At 41.1% G+C, this 15,399-nt stretch overlaps 1 protein-coding gene across 3 annotated transcripts in view; it reads left to right on the top strand.

The window, feature by feature from the left end:
• The window catches only part of LOC129730925 (gonadotropin-releasing hormone receptor), a 283,718-nt gene that overhangs the window by 80,131 nt on the left and 188,188 nt on the right, over positions 1 to 15,399 (top strand). The window contains exon 2 of one of the 3 annotated variants that reach the window (XM_055690571.1): positions 4,990 to 5,001. The exons of the other annotated variants lie outside the window; for them this stretch is intronic. The gene's annotated coding sequence lies outside the window, so the exon portion shown is untranslated. The remainder of the gene's footprint in view (positions 1 to 4,989; positions 5,002 to 15,399) is intronic. 3 annotated transcript variants of the gene reach the window in all.

Consider the following 15,399-nt stretch of genomic DNA (forward strand, 5'->3'; position numbering starts at 1 on the left):
TGAAAAATAACACTTTATTATTATTATTATTTATTTCGCTTGCCTTTTGACGACACTCTCGCTGTCACTGGACTTGTTTGTTGCTAAATACAGCATTTATGCTGTCGGAAAACCAATAAAATGAACAAAACGGTTTGGGCTTTTTTTTTCTTCCCCTTCCAATATTAAAGATTTTTGAAGAGGGGGTGACATAAAATGGAAATAAAATTTGTAACGGCCTCAGTAATAAAATAAATTAAATTCTTATCTCACTAAGATCTACAAACACTTTGTCAAATACACTGCAGCATTTAAATGGCATTTTTATACTCAAAAGACTAACGATCATGTTTTTGGTGTTATAAAGCACTGTGCTACATTCCGATTCGGAACTTGACCTCCTGTTTGTCGTACACAGACTTGCAGCCAACTGTTTAGTGTACAGGACAATTGCGGGGCTAGCACTACGATCCTATTGACACTAACTAACAGTCTCTTCCGAGCCGAGACTCGAACCTACGACGACTGGCTTGTTAGGCCAGCATCGTACCTCGGGACCATCTGGGATACATTTTTGTTGTAATCGAATTTGCTTTGTTTAGTCGCATTGTAGTCACGAGTATTCCTTGTTGATTTCAGTATATTTGGAGTGGGCTATAAGTGAATAGATTGACGAATTCAAATTTCATTACTGATTTTTTGTGCAGCTAGCCATCATGAACGTCAGTGCTTTTTTTACCATCACAAGGAAATATTTCACTTTTATGCAATCTTCATTCTCTCTTCCTCCGTTTTTTCAGTATTCGTAAAAAACGGAAACCAAGTCATCCGTCAGGCGCAGTGAAAGCGTGTTCGTTCAGTATTCACTGTTTTAAATCTGAGTATTATGTGAGCTTTGATGTTGTAAACTCGGTTTGTGCACTGTACAGCAATATTACGCGACTAGTGATGGATAAGAACCATGCTTCCACGTAAAACATTTTAGCAGTTTTATTATGATTACTCTCCCACCTGGTCTCGAAGTACGATACTGGCTTAACATGCCAGTCGTCGTAGGTTCGAGTATCGGCTCGGGAGAGACTGTTAGTGTCAGTAGGATCGTAGCGCTAGCCCCGCATTTGTCCTGTACACTCAAAAGGTTGGCTGCGAAGTCTGTGTATAATAAACAGAAGGTCGAGTTCCGATACGGAATGTAGCACCAAGGCTTTGCTTTGCTTTGCTATTATGATAACAAAAGCAAGCGCCACGTTGATAACGTCATTTTCGTTTCACCAAAGCAACGGTGAATATCATTTGTTTGGATTTTCAGAAGATTTTATTTCGTGACAGGAACGATGCGCGTGAAATATTTCATCGGAGTGTGACGGCTCGTTTCAAGGATGAAATTCTAGTATGTTTGAAAAGGCGTTGCGTTCATCGGAAGTGAAAATAGCAAAAGATTGGCTGTAATTTTCATAGAATTCCGGTAGTGAAAACGCTTTTTATCAGCCCTGGTTGATAGTTTTCACCAACAGGCGACATGAAACAAATTCTTTTTCTCGTATCCGCGTGTGTTTTGTACCCCACGATTTCTTGGGCTGATGCTTTGCTGAGACGGGACGGTGCAAAGCGTTGCGTTGTCATATATTTTCTTATTGTCGATATTAAGTCGAACTCGTCTTCAGCCGGAGTGAGATGGCGGTCACAAGACCAGGAAGGACTGGTCTTCTGACCGGGAAGATGGCTGACAAGTTACGGATTGGATGACACAATCTCACCCCAGCTTAGAGTATTAAATATATCAACTTTATTGATTCTGAAATAATAAAGAAAGATGAGCTTTGTTTTTAGTACAGTGGTGGTGGTCTGGAGATTCGTATCGTGTAGCTAACTCTCACAGGATACAAAATCAGTTCCTGCTAATCAACTGAAATCAGCCCGTTGAGTGTTGTGCTTAGCTCCACAGATTTATTATTTGGTTTAAAAGTTATTCTTCGCGCGCGGGATTTAGAAATATCTGATCGTATTGCCTACCACGGCGAATCTTGATCTTACCTACCCCATCATACTAAGACGAATACCCTTCATGTGCCATTCGTAGAGAGGCAGAGGTGAACTCGGTCTCATAACAACGTTTGTCAAACTAACAAATCCTCTTCCTATTTTTCCCCAACGACCGTAAGGACGTGGCCGGCGCCGTTATTGAACTTTCTAAAGTAATCGCGAAGGTGCAACTACGATATGTGCGGTCGTCAATGCTCATGCTATTTTCATCGTGGCATTTTTGTTGTTATTCTTTAGTTTTAATTCGTTGAATTTTAAAACTAATAACGTCTCCTGCTCCGTAATATATTATAAAACAATTGGAACCATCGCGGTACTGGTTAGACTATTAATTATGCCTCTGCCAGAGGAGGCTGCGGAGCTCTTTGTGCTTCCTATTACCTATTCTCGTGTATCTCGTGGAACATTCCTGAGTTTTTCAGGTTTCCATTTTTTTCGTTCATGACAAATACATACCCAATACATACTCTTCAAAAAAAAAATGAATTAAAATCTCTCACCACACAAAAGCTTCGCGTTCAAAAAATGCCTGATAATCATTAGAAAAACAGAGCGTACTGCTGTAATTATTACTGTAATTATTTTTCAAAATAACATTATATAGCAAACATAGTATTCAAACAGAGGCCTGTTCAGCTGGAAAATCGTTCAAAGTGCAACGAATTTAATAAATATCGATTTACTTCGGCGCTACACACTCTCTTACAAGTATTAAATCCGATCGAACTTATTTATCTCTTTTACAACTTAATTCTCTAGGTAAGCCGCTTAACTATTTGCATGGTCGATGATGTAAATATTCAGAAGTCCCCATGTCAACATTTCTTCATGCTCTGATTGGTTTGTTAACTGTATTTACAGCTCCCATTTTATCGATCGAATCAAACGCAACAGTTTCTATTATTGGCATCATTTGATGTTGTTTTATTTTGCCTATAGCGAAAGGTGGAACGATGCAATCTTTAAACGTGTCATTGTCGTTAAAAGATTTCGTAGAAATTCACTGCTGACCCGTAACAATTTAGGATTGCTTTTCCATGATTAAAATTTCATCGGTAATTCTTATATTTTTATTCGCTTTGACGAAATATTAAACATCGGACGGATAAACGCTCTTTTCAGTATTTAACACTTGACAACGAAGAAGTATGATTATGCTCGTGACCAATTGAACTATCGATGAACCATCTAGCAGCGGATCAAAGGCAGAAGATATCAACATGATGAAATTCTAGTTGGGCACGTTCCGCTTAGTTTCAAAACCAAGAAAAGTCGTAAATTTATACTATACGCATATTTTTCATGAACTTTGATTTTAAAGAAAACAATACAGGCCAAAATTTTCGTTCTAAGTTCAGAGCCGGATTTACGATTGTGGGGGCCCGGGGCCCAGCTTTGTTATTGGAAAGTTACAAAAATTTGTTAGAATTTTTTCTTACGAGTTATTTTGCAGAGAACTTATTGATTAAATAATCAACATTCAACTCCTTCAGTATAGCGTACTCGCAAACTAAACAATGGTAAGTTTGACAGCCTCTCATTCTTCATGGTCGTACGCAACCTATTTTTATTCAGTTCCATCCTCGAAAAAGACCTTTCCCCAGTTGCGTTCGAGATAATTAGACTCAAATAAATCCGCAACGCAATTTCAGTGTATACAAATACATTTTGCATATTGTTGTTCACAATCACATGGTGTGTTAATGTGTATCATTCCAAGAGAATCCAAGGTGAACTCTTATGGATGTAATTGTAATATTGGCGCTTGCGAGAAAATAACTCTGAAGGAAAATTTCAGACTGACTGTTCAAATTTTCTTGCTGTAAATCGAGTTTTTGATTGAGTCTCATTTTTGATAGGGAAAAAAACTTTTTCTCAACTTGTGAGGGCCCCAAAAATGTGAGGCCCGGGCCCCCAACTCCCCCACCCTTAAATCCGGCTCTGACTAAGTTGTAAAGTATTCCGTCAAATTGTCTAATCAGTTTCTTTCCATGGGGCATCGATATTTTCAGCACAAAAGATGGAGCTTATGTTGCTTCTGAATAAAGGCACCCTATAAGGACAGAGTGCAACCTCATTATGCACAGTAATATTCGAAAGAAAATTTTCACGGATCGTCTGCTGAGATCCATAAAGTTGCACTTTTCATGACCAGCTGTCAAATTACGGAATATTCATTAAAATGCACAGCATCCAATTTGGTTTCTCCCCACTGGCTGATTCGTCTTGTAGATATTGTGCAGACAAAATGCACACCGATTGTTGCTCAGCATATATTTCAAATTTCATTATTTTATTATTTAAAATTAAATTGAAAATTAGATATTCGGTACAGACAGAGTTGAGAAGTTCGAAGTAAATTTGCAAGTTTCTTTTGCGATAAAACTACATGACCCCCACATCTAACAAATCGGAAACATGTTTTGTTCTTCCACTTTTTTTCTATTTTTACCTGCTATAGTAAACTGATGTGTATCCCGTACTGTTGGAAACCAGTAAAAGTGTTTACAACTTTGTGGGAAGAGTTCCAGGGGTGTTTTTCTCAACACATTTTTGACTTTCGGAAGGACAGAAAGAAAAAGAACTACGCACATGAAAACTGATAGAAGAACCAATTTGTGACAAGGTTTGCAGATGGTGGAGATGCTGCATAATGTAGAACGCTTCTGTTTGTGAATTCAAGCAGGTCCAAAATTATTTTTGGCACCAATCGCATTAACAACACGTGCGATATTCTGAAAGTTGCTTCTACCACGTTCCGTTTTTGCGCATGAAGTAGCACTCAAGGGGATTAAACTTTCGGTATGGATAAAGCTTACATCGTGATTATTGTTTCAGTGGAAGGGAATTATTTTATTGTGCGTCCATTCTGTTATTATGCAATAAATCTTAATTGTGAATTTCTTAAAATATTATCGCGTTACTGCCATTCGATGATATTAATTCGGTCTTTCTTTTTATTTCCAGTTACAAATGGAGGTAAGAAAAAAATTTAATTTAAAATCATTTGACAATACTGTCAATTTAGTAAACTTTTGAAGTAATTTTTGTCATATCTGCTGTTTATGACATTCTCAAGTTGAATTGCAGGATGCAGGTATCCGAAAATAGAAAAACATATCAACATGACAACGAAGTAGTAATGCTGTGACAGTAAATGTCCAATAAAAGGCACCTATGAAACTGTCTAGAACTTACATTTACATTTTTTATATTTTCAAATTTATCCTTTCTAAAGTACCGAAGAGGGAAAAAGTCACTAAGTGCCAAAATTAACCTTATTTAGTCATTTCATTATCATTAACTTGGAACGAACTCGCTTTGGCACAGTGTTAAAAGAAGAAGAACACTCCAGACACTAATTTCTAGAGAAAATTCATAATTATATAAATGAGTGTTTCGAATATCAATCAATGCCATGGGGGCGTGACGGTTCTATGATTAATTATTCAATACGCGTAAAAACATCAATTCGTGGCGAAGGAAGGACAAACCGCAGTCCGAAAAGAGAGCCTAAAGCCAAAAGCCGTTCGAGGCGCCGGTCGCACTAAGGTACTGACATTCGTCTGATTATAACATTGTGATAGATTGGGTTCCGGAGGGCTCGTAAAAAAAAAAACAAATAATTAAATTGTTGCATTCGTTATTGACTGCGGACAATTTTGCTTTGGACACGGGTAGCGTGTTTCTATTCGACTTCGGGTCTGATACGGGATGACAAAAACATGAAACCCAACAAACTCTACCTCAACGTGAACTGCACACCACAAACCACATTAGGAGTAGAACTTCGATTTCCTGTCAACATCGGCTGCGACAATCCTCGAGTTGCCTTATGCGACAAGCGTATCGAGAACTGTACCTTTGTACCGCTCCATTATTTATTCAAATGAATCCACAAATCTCTCACCGGTAGCAATACAATGTGGATGGCGAAATTCGCTCGGACGTGCCGAAAATGGTAAGCAAAGTTGCTTCCTAACGGTGATTTATCAACTGAACGGTTAACTTAATCTATACTGCGACGCAACCTTTTTGTGTGGTTATTGACAAAATAAGCATCATTATATTTGAATTTTTCAACAGCTGTGGAACGGTAACTCTTCATGCATCTTAACGAGAGAGTATATGACCCTGAAGACGAGAAAGATCATCAGTTCGGTTTTCGGTTTCGATTTCCAACAGTGCAACTTTTACGTTTCCCTCTCAACGGCTTGACCACAAATCTTCTCGATGACCTTTGGATGAGACCAAGTCAGGCAATAAATCAAATCCTTGACTACAAAGCAACTACAATCAAATCTTTGACTGCGCTCCTTGTTACAAAATTATTAATTAATTTTTGTTTTATACTTTACATAAAACTTTTCAAAGAATCAATCCACCTAAAGGGAAAGCCGGCCGTCTGACATTTTTAATTTTCGTTCGACCAATTTAAACTATATACTAATATTTCACAAAAGCCAGCTCGCTCTACACTATCAAAACGGTATTTTGAATCAAAATGATTTTTTTTCCTTGTTGGGGATATTATACCACTGCGACTTAGATCTATTGTGGTGTGTCCTCTTTTGCTTTAAGCCTTTTCTTGTATAGACAACTATTATATGTTTTAATAGTCACTATCGTGATTGAAGGCATTGTCCCAATGTGGTATTATGTAACGAATAAAATTTAAAACATTGTTCGGAGAACTAGCCCATGTTTCCCAAGGTTCTAGAAGTCCCTTATCAAGAAATTTGCGCCGTTTGGTGAATATTGCTGGGCATTCACACAGCAAATGAGGAGCACTTTCACTCTCTGTGCAACAGAAGCGACAATTGTCGTTTTCAAGCCTTCCTATTAGCTTGAGATGATATTTACTCGGACAGTGACCAGTGATCAGTCCAGTAAAAGTAATAAGATCCTTCTTTGGCAGGTTCAACAATTTTTGTGCAATCGAAGCACTGGGCTTGATGTATCGTTTTGCGTGACGAGCTGTTGTAGTGCTATCCCAGTTCAGCAGCACCTGACCTTTTTCCCATTCTGATAGCTCCATCTTTAGTGCGTTAAAGGAAACCCCTCAGAATGGTTCAGGACCGATAAGTGTCGTGGCTGATCCAGCTCTTGCTAGTTCATCCGCCTTTTCATTTCCTTCGATGCCACAGTGTCCAGGAACCCAGTTACCTTGTTACGTGTAGCTAGTTACTGAAGCATTTTAATACATTCCCAAACTAATTTGGAAGTGCAAGCAACAGATTTCAAAACATTGAAGGCTGCTTGACTATCAGAAAAAATGCATATTTTAGCATTCCGATATTTCCTTTATAAGTAGATCGAAGCACATTCCAAAATGGCATAGATTTCAGCTTGAAAAAACCGTCGGTCATTTGCCCATCGCCACTGAACCACTTACTCCAGGGCCGGATACTTGGGCCCCTACTTGATTTCCCATTTTCGAGCCGTCAGTGTAAAAAATTATAGAGCCATCTCGAGTGTTGGGCCCTCCATACTCCCATTCATTACGACTTGGTTCGAACACATTAAATAAATATTTGAAATCATACTTTTTTTCCATCAAATCTTCACTTTTTAGTATTAGAGGCATCCAGGGAGGCAGTCGGTGAATTCTGAAGCTTTTCCGCTATCCATTGTATCACGACCTACTGTTGAGCTTAGACCATCATCCCCATTGCCGATTACAACGCCATCACAAGCGCAGACTTTTTCCAGGCCGGAGCAGGCCTTTGTACTGCAATCGTTTATGTCGTTTCGCTGTACTCGACAAAGGTCAGTCACGGCCTTCTCAGTAGCTGACATGGACTTTTTTGGACCAACAGCGGACTTACAGGTACTCATGCCAGCTGCTTCTCTGCTCTTTATATTTTGATTTCCACTAGATCCATCAGGGACCTCTCTTGGAACTCGCTCTCTGATGGGGGCAGTTTCGAATTTATCTTAATCTAGAATGAAATCATTATTTTATTGCAGCTACATAGCTTGCATAGATAAGCTATCAACTGTGAATATTAGCTGAACGTGATCTTCTTTGATCACTTGTCTTTTCAGAATTCTCTACGCATCGACTTCTAGACCATCATTTTGGCTTTCAACTAGAGCAAAGATTTCTTCAGTGCTATCCTCTGAGCTATGCGGAAAGAACCCTATCAAAATATCAGGCTGAGGAATACCCTTTTCATCAACTGCTACAAGGCTTGCATTTTCCCATGGCCTGATGCTGGAAACTAGCGCCTTTAACCAGTGAACTGTGTCCTGGTTTTTGCAGATGATGATTATATGCCCCTGCCTGATTAAGCAAGCACCAAATTTTGGCTTAATTTTTTCTTTTCTTTGCTGAGCGACCAACGTCAGAATTGCCTTTTGAGTAGCAAGTATTTGTTGCGCAAACTCATTGTTGGGAAAATCAGTTGGAATAATTCCAACTTTTACAGAAGTTAGAACATCTCTGTAAATTGGATTGGAAAGATTTTGACTAGACATCGAGGATCCAGCTCTAATTTGGGCCGAGCCGAGAACTTTGAAGATTTTCCGGATGCAGTTAGGCTGCCCTCTCAGGGTGGGGATAGTTATCACTGCTAAAGACTGGAACGCGCAAAAATTGGTCGACTTCAAATTGGTGTATTTCTGTTAAAAATGCATTGAAAAAAACATGAAATGTTGCATTTGAAAGTTGAGTGTATATATAATGGTTGCTAAAATGAGTTTTCACCGGTTGCTCTCCAGTTTTCAAAATGGCGTCTAGCAAGAGAAACAGCGTGACATAATTTTGCTCGCGCAGCAAGAGAATCCGATGTTTCCGCACACCAAATTGGCAAAATTGCTGGATGTGGCCAAATCGACCGTAACATATATTTTAAAACGGTTCGGGGATCTTCTGTCGACCGCCAGGGAGCCTAGAAACGGCGGCAATCGTAATTCGGACGTGGCAGCGACGATGAAAAAGGTGGTAGCGAATTATAAGCGGAATCCTAACCTCTCCATTCAATACGTCACTGGCAAGCTTATTGTCTCCCATACTAATGTGAAGCGAGCCAAGAAACAAGCCGGGTTGTCGACGTTTAAGATGGTGAAGGTGGCGAACCCAGATTACGAACAAAACACCTCGGCAAAGCGGTGGTCCGGAAAACTGTAATCTGCTTACAAAGTTCGACCGTGGGTGTCGAATCTTATGTGAAGTTCGATTTCAAGCAGCTTCCGGGATAGGAATTTTATACCGTTCCAGGAAAAGGAAAGGTGGTCTAAATTTTCAAAATCATCAAACTATCGAAATTCCCAAAAAAATACCTCATCTGGCAGGCCATATGTACGTGTGGTCTAAGAAGCGGCGTTTTCATCAGTACGCAATCGTCAATCAAGAGATCTACGTCCAGGAGTGCCTGGAAAATCGGCTGCTACCATTCCTAGAGCAACATAAAAGGCCTGTGCTGTTCTGGTCGGACTTGGCAAGCTGCCACTCTGGGAAAAAGGCGATCGAGTGGTACGATGCGAACAACGTGGTTGTGATACCCTTAGACCACAACCCTCCTAACAGCTCAGATTTTCGCTCTATCGAACAAAATTGAGACTTGGTCAAACGAAATATCAAAAAAAAACTAATAAATCCATCGAAAACAAGCAGCAGAATATATCTAGCTGGCGTTTGGCGACGAATAAGGTCGATAAGACCACTGTACAAAATTCAATGGAAGGGGTTAAGCGGATGGCAAGGCAGTTTGGATTTGGCAAACCAAAATAATAAACGAACATTTTTTCCTTAAAACATGTGAGTTGAACTACTAAAATAAAAATAGGAGGATTGTTGTATTATGAATTTTGACTGAAAAAACGATTTTTTTGTCGACCAATTTTTGCGCGTTCCAGTCTTTATTTGACCTATTAAGTTCAGCATTTCGATGACGCTTAGCTTGGTCATTATTAGCAGGTCCCCCGGTAGTATTATTTATTGGGACTACAGCTAACTTTCGGGCTTTCTGGGCATTGTGTCCATTGGCAAGCAGGTATTTGAACCTCCTTTTGCCAGCCCCATTAAGCCGTATAAATTTCCTTTCTGGAAGGGCCTTTACATTATTGGCATCACTGGATGGAACCTTCTCAGGAGCTTTGGGCGACGACAATAGTATTAGGTTTGGATCATCTTCGAGAAACTCATCACTCATCTCCTCCTCTCGACGATGAACATGACATTGTATCATCTATTGTACCAATTTCATCCTGGATTTCCTTATCCATTGTGCTCATCGTAGAAAAATTTCTAAAATTTATTTATTAACAACACAAGTCCACACTATTAGTGTCTTTGAAGAACCGATTATTCTTTATTATCTATTTTTTGTACACCGTAGTGCAAGTCAAAGGTAAACAAGCAATGATAACAGACAGACGCGTGCACTGTGAGATTGGCAATAGAAAGGTACCGCTGTCAAAAAATGCATGGCGGGCTTTGGTAGTACCGAAATTGCATGCAAAACAGATGATGTTGTATGTTCTTCTTAGAACGAAATCGTTCTTGAGAAATGGAAAAGAAATGTTAACTGGCAAACATAAAGGAAAAGAGAGAAAGAAAAACAAAATTACCTCGTTGTGTTGGTTTTCATAATGAGGAACAAGAGCTCTAGTAGGCACTTATTACTGTTATCTTTTTCCCCCCGTGCAGTTCCAGGCAGCTACGGGTGAACAAGTAAGCAGCGCAGGAGCACAGATTTACTTCCCTGAGAATTTACAAAATTTGATCTTCTTAGGGATATCACTTTTCACTATAAAATTAGTTTAGGCGATAGATTTTGCCTTTATTTTTTTCCCCACTGTTTTTGGGAATAAAAACACTAATAGGCACTTTTATGGTAATATTCACCCGTGCTGTTTGTTCCAAGCGGGCTACGAGTGAGCGAGAACTCTGCTAGGAACACAGATTCCTTTGATTTAACTTCCTTTTGAGTTTGCGAAGCTTCGTTGGGATATCACTTTGCACTATAAAAATTAGTCGAGACGACAAATTTAGCCCTTTTTGACGTTGACTAATGTCTATATCGAAGATAGGCACCTGAATTTGAAAATCTAGTAATTCAATCAGGGAAAACCAGGGAAAAGTGGTCAGGTTTTGAGCGCTTATTTTTCAGTCATTTATAGCCAGGTTTTCGAGGTTTTGGCATCAATCGATCAGAAATTCTTTTACGGTTAATGTTATATAACAAAAACAAACTATTGTTTGAGATACACTATTGAAAAGTTGATAAATAATATCGACTGTCTAAATCATACCGCGTAGCCAATCACTACCTCTCTTCCTAAGCACAGTCGACACTAACGGATACAATCGATCTAACTTTGTTGTTCTTGTTGTTGTCACTTTCTGTTTCCGATGCTTATTTACGTTCCTTGTCATTTCATTATTTACTTAGCCACTCCTTCTTTCTAACTAACTGACGAAGCCTTGGTATAAAAGATACCGTTCGAACATTTCACCCCATCAGTTTCATTACTAAACCGTACCGGTTACATACGGACGCTAGGTGTTAGCAGCTGAAAGGAGGAACGACAAAATAGTACTGATGGCTGTTAGTAGTACATGGCTACTGCAAAATACTAAAATGGCTGGAATTCTCGACGGACTTACCAGTAAACAAGAATAATCGGCAACTGGCACCATTTTGTGCCTCGAAGTTTTGTAAAAGTAGCGTTGTAATTCCCTCTACTATTTGTTTTAATGGAATATAAGAATACGGTAGTCAACGTCATGCGGTCGTGTCTTGAATACCACCCTCCAGCTTTTTATCACTGAGACCGGGATTCTTGGCACTAATTTTGCTTCTTGATTACCACTCACGATTGTAAAACACGAATATTCAACCGAAAAGCAGCGATTAATGCAGAGCACCGTTACTCGTGGACTAACAATATAAGCAGTGTCGCCAAAATGAATTTTTGGCGACAGATCATCATCGACTGGGTTAGTCATCCCTTATCGCCCTCAAAACCCGCCGATCGCGCATCCTCATCCACATCGCACAGTCAACGTATACTGGGTCAACCAGGGACTCACCGATCTCTTACTAATTCTATTGAATATTATCATCGCTGGTCGCTCTCCCGACATTCGTGTCTAACCAGCTAGCTGGCATCTCTATCTTATTTGCTTTGCTCCGTTAGGAGCTAACATCACTGCGGATCCGCAATTTGCGGGCCCCATTGACAGATGCTATGTTATGCGTATGAAAAGTTGCGGTGATATGCTATCTCGTTTACACACACGCTGAGATGTTAGTCCTCAAAACATGGCGGGATGCCAGCTAGCTGTGTCTAACCCAATGTAGCCTATCGTTGTTCTGGGAACATTCGTATATCACGTAACACGTATTTTGAAAATTTTCAATACCCCCCACCTCAACGTAACGCAATTTTTCATGGTGATCTCATGCAGTGTAACGCTTCACTGAATACATTGTCCCCTGCCCTGAGCGCGTTACGTAATATACGATTGTTCCCTTACCTTTCCAACAAACGACAGCCGTGGTGGTTCGTGCTGAGTCAAAAAGTTGTAAACTTTGTGCGTCGTCGCACTCGATTGGATCAAATGGTATTCCAAAGTGAAAAGTAGGCTCGATTTCTAGTCTGGATGCGTCTCTGGATCTATTTGCTGGTATTATTATATGGTCACCAGTAACTTCAAATATACGAACTCATCGATCACCTCAAGTTCATCGCCGTCTACAGAGACTTGAGTTAGGAGGTTCATGCTGTTTTCCCTGGAGCGTCTCGCTCGCATTCATTTCGAAGTCATCTGCGGAGTCCAGAAACTGAAACAACCGTGTGAAAATCTTACTCGTCCTCCCATCCACCATCCGGATCACATCTTCAAGGGCGACAGCAAACGGGAAAGTCCATCACCTTGTCCTAACTCTCTGCGCGATTAGGAATGACTCGAAAGTATCCCCGAAACACGCCGCACGTATCACATCACTTGCACCATAATGGTCTTGATCAATCGCGTTAGTTTATCCGGTAATCCGTTTTTTTTTATTCGCGCTTATTTTCCGTCGGTCTAGTTCCGCCACTGTTGTGGCCAATCACCGACGCCCAGGGAGGCGACTCCACACCCAGGACCCTAACTCACGACCCGTTTATCAACGGACCGGCGCCAACGGCTTTACTTCCTCATGCGATGGAAGGCGTGATCCCAGAGATTTTTCGCCTCAGAAAATCTCCCGGTGTCGGCTAGGATTGAATCTAGACCAGTTGGGTTGGTTGTGAGTGGATCACGCCACCTCACAACCATCGACTCCTATGTCGGCGGTGGGATTCGAACCCAGGCGTCGAGCGTGGTTGGCGGAGACGTTACCAATCACACTAGGCCCCCGCTATACCCGGTAATCCGTTGTCGTGCATGATTCACCACAGTTGTACTCGATCGACTGTGTCATAAGCCGCCGTGATGTCAATAAAGATGTGATTTTTGGACACGTTATATTCGCGACATTTCGGTAAGATCTATTGGATTGAAAAAACTAGTCCTTGATAGCGCGGGCATAACACCCACCTGCTACTGTCCCACAAGCCTCCTGGTTAAGGGTGATAGAAGACGGAGCAGGACCTGCGAGATTGTTTTGTCGGCGGCAATGATAAGCGAGATGCTGCTTTTCGCCCTTTTTGTAGATGCGGCAGACGTCTCACTACTCCGTCCACTCGGCTGGAAGACGGTCGGTTCGAAGCGGTGAGTAAGCGGCTCAGAGCTGTTCTTGGGAAAGAGACGTTTTGACCACCTCTAAGTTTATGCGCCTGCTGGTGCACTCAATATTATAATTTTCCACCAAGTTTTGAATGCAGGATTCTACGTAATAAGGCTCCAAGTGCTCACCTTTTATCTCCTTCATCGACCAAGATTCTTAGCCGGAAAGTATTACCGGAAGAATATGCCTCGATGCTTGCTGAGTCGGTAACCCGTTTTGTAAGTAGTGAGCTTAGCCACCAGTCTACTGGTAGGTTGACTTTAAGATCTTAAGAAGTACCAACGGGCTGCGAACGAAACAGTTGGCCGTTCCTGACTTCAAAAATTAGCCCGTTGGGACTGAGTTAGTCTTAATTAGACGGCTTCTCCTCCATATGGTTCGCTCACGATTTAGTGCAACCAACGAGCGGGTGCGAGCCTGGGTATTCACCCCCGCTACCCATTTCGTGTCAGGACAGAGATCGTGGAGAGCTGGAGCAACCGTTTCGGGCAAGTTTTATGAGAAGGTTAACCAATCCCGTAAGGGCTACACACCGAGTCCACATACGTGTAGGAGCATGGAGGAAAACCTGATCACAAGCAAGCGGGAGATGGTCGACAGGTGGAAGCAGTTCTCCGAGGAGCACCTCAATAGCAGAGCAACGAAAGAAGGCGGAAAGGATATGAAACTTGGAGTGCCTACAAACGATACAGTCGATCGAGGCTAGCTATGGCAAATGGAGCATGACTGCGGTTACCGGATAATCTGACATGCCTTATCAAAGCTACTTCAAACTGAGTGATGTGTTACCTGTGCCTATCAGGGACACTCGTAAATCTCTTCGTAGCGCTTAGAGGGTTGAGACAAAGAGCTGAAAAGTCCAGCAGGTTATTTGAACATTGCGGGTGTAATCCGACGAGCGGGTATCGAACCGAGAGGCACGATTTTCAGCAAAGGTAGTCAACTTATAAGCTTTGCAGACGACGTCAACGTTACTACAAGAAACTTTGTAACGGCGGAGGAAATATACGCCAAACTAAAAGTGAAGTCCAGGAGAGTTGTACTAGAAACAGGATGGCCACCCAACCGGGAAAACCGGGAGAACCACCGGGTAAAACTGGGAATAAAACGGGAATTTCACTGAACATTACGAGCCGGGGTGAGATTGTGCTAGTGGGGGTGGGATTGTGCCGTACAAACCCATTTTTTGTCAGCCATCTCATGGCGATCACAAGACCAAAATTTCTTAAGTAAGTTTCCTCGAATACTTAACCAAAAAAGACTAGTCCTGTGACCCGGAAAAGATGGCTGACATATCTTACAGTGCCTAAAACAGTTTTTGATTTTATTCATCTTCCTCTTGGAAGCTAACTTGACCAAGGTAAGCTCCCCGGAAGTAGCATTCAAATGGCTCGAATTTTGCCTAGAGCAAATGGTTCACAACGATAATCTCGCGGAAACTGTAGCTGATAGATGTCGCCAAGAATACTCACAACTATTGTGTATGCATTCGACGAAGACATTGCTGACTTCCTACCTTGATACTTTTTGTAGAGATCTGATAGCTGCTTCAAACAAGAAACTTCCTGACTTTACTGTGTTTATTAAGAAGATTCTGATTCTATCGCATGGCAATGCCACGTTGGAGCGAGGTTTCTCCGTGAACAAGGAGTGT

The sequence above is a fragment of the Wyeomyia smithii genome, chromosome 3 (assembly GCF_029784165.1).
Source record: "Wyeomyia smithii strain HCP4-BCI-WySm-NY-G18 chromosome 3, ASM2978416v1, whole genome shotgun sequence".
Taxonomy (NCBI): Eukaryota; Metazoa; Arthropoda; class Insecta; order Diptera; family Culicidae; genus Wyeomyia; species Wyeomyia smithii.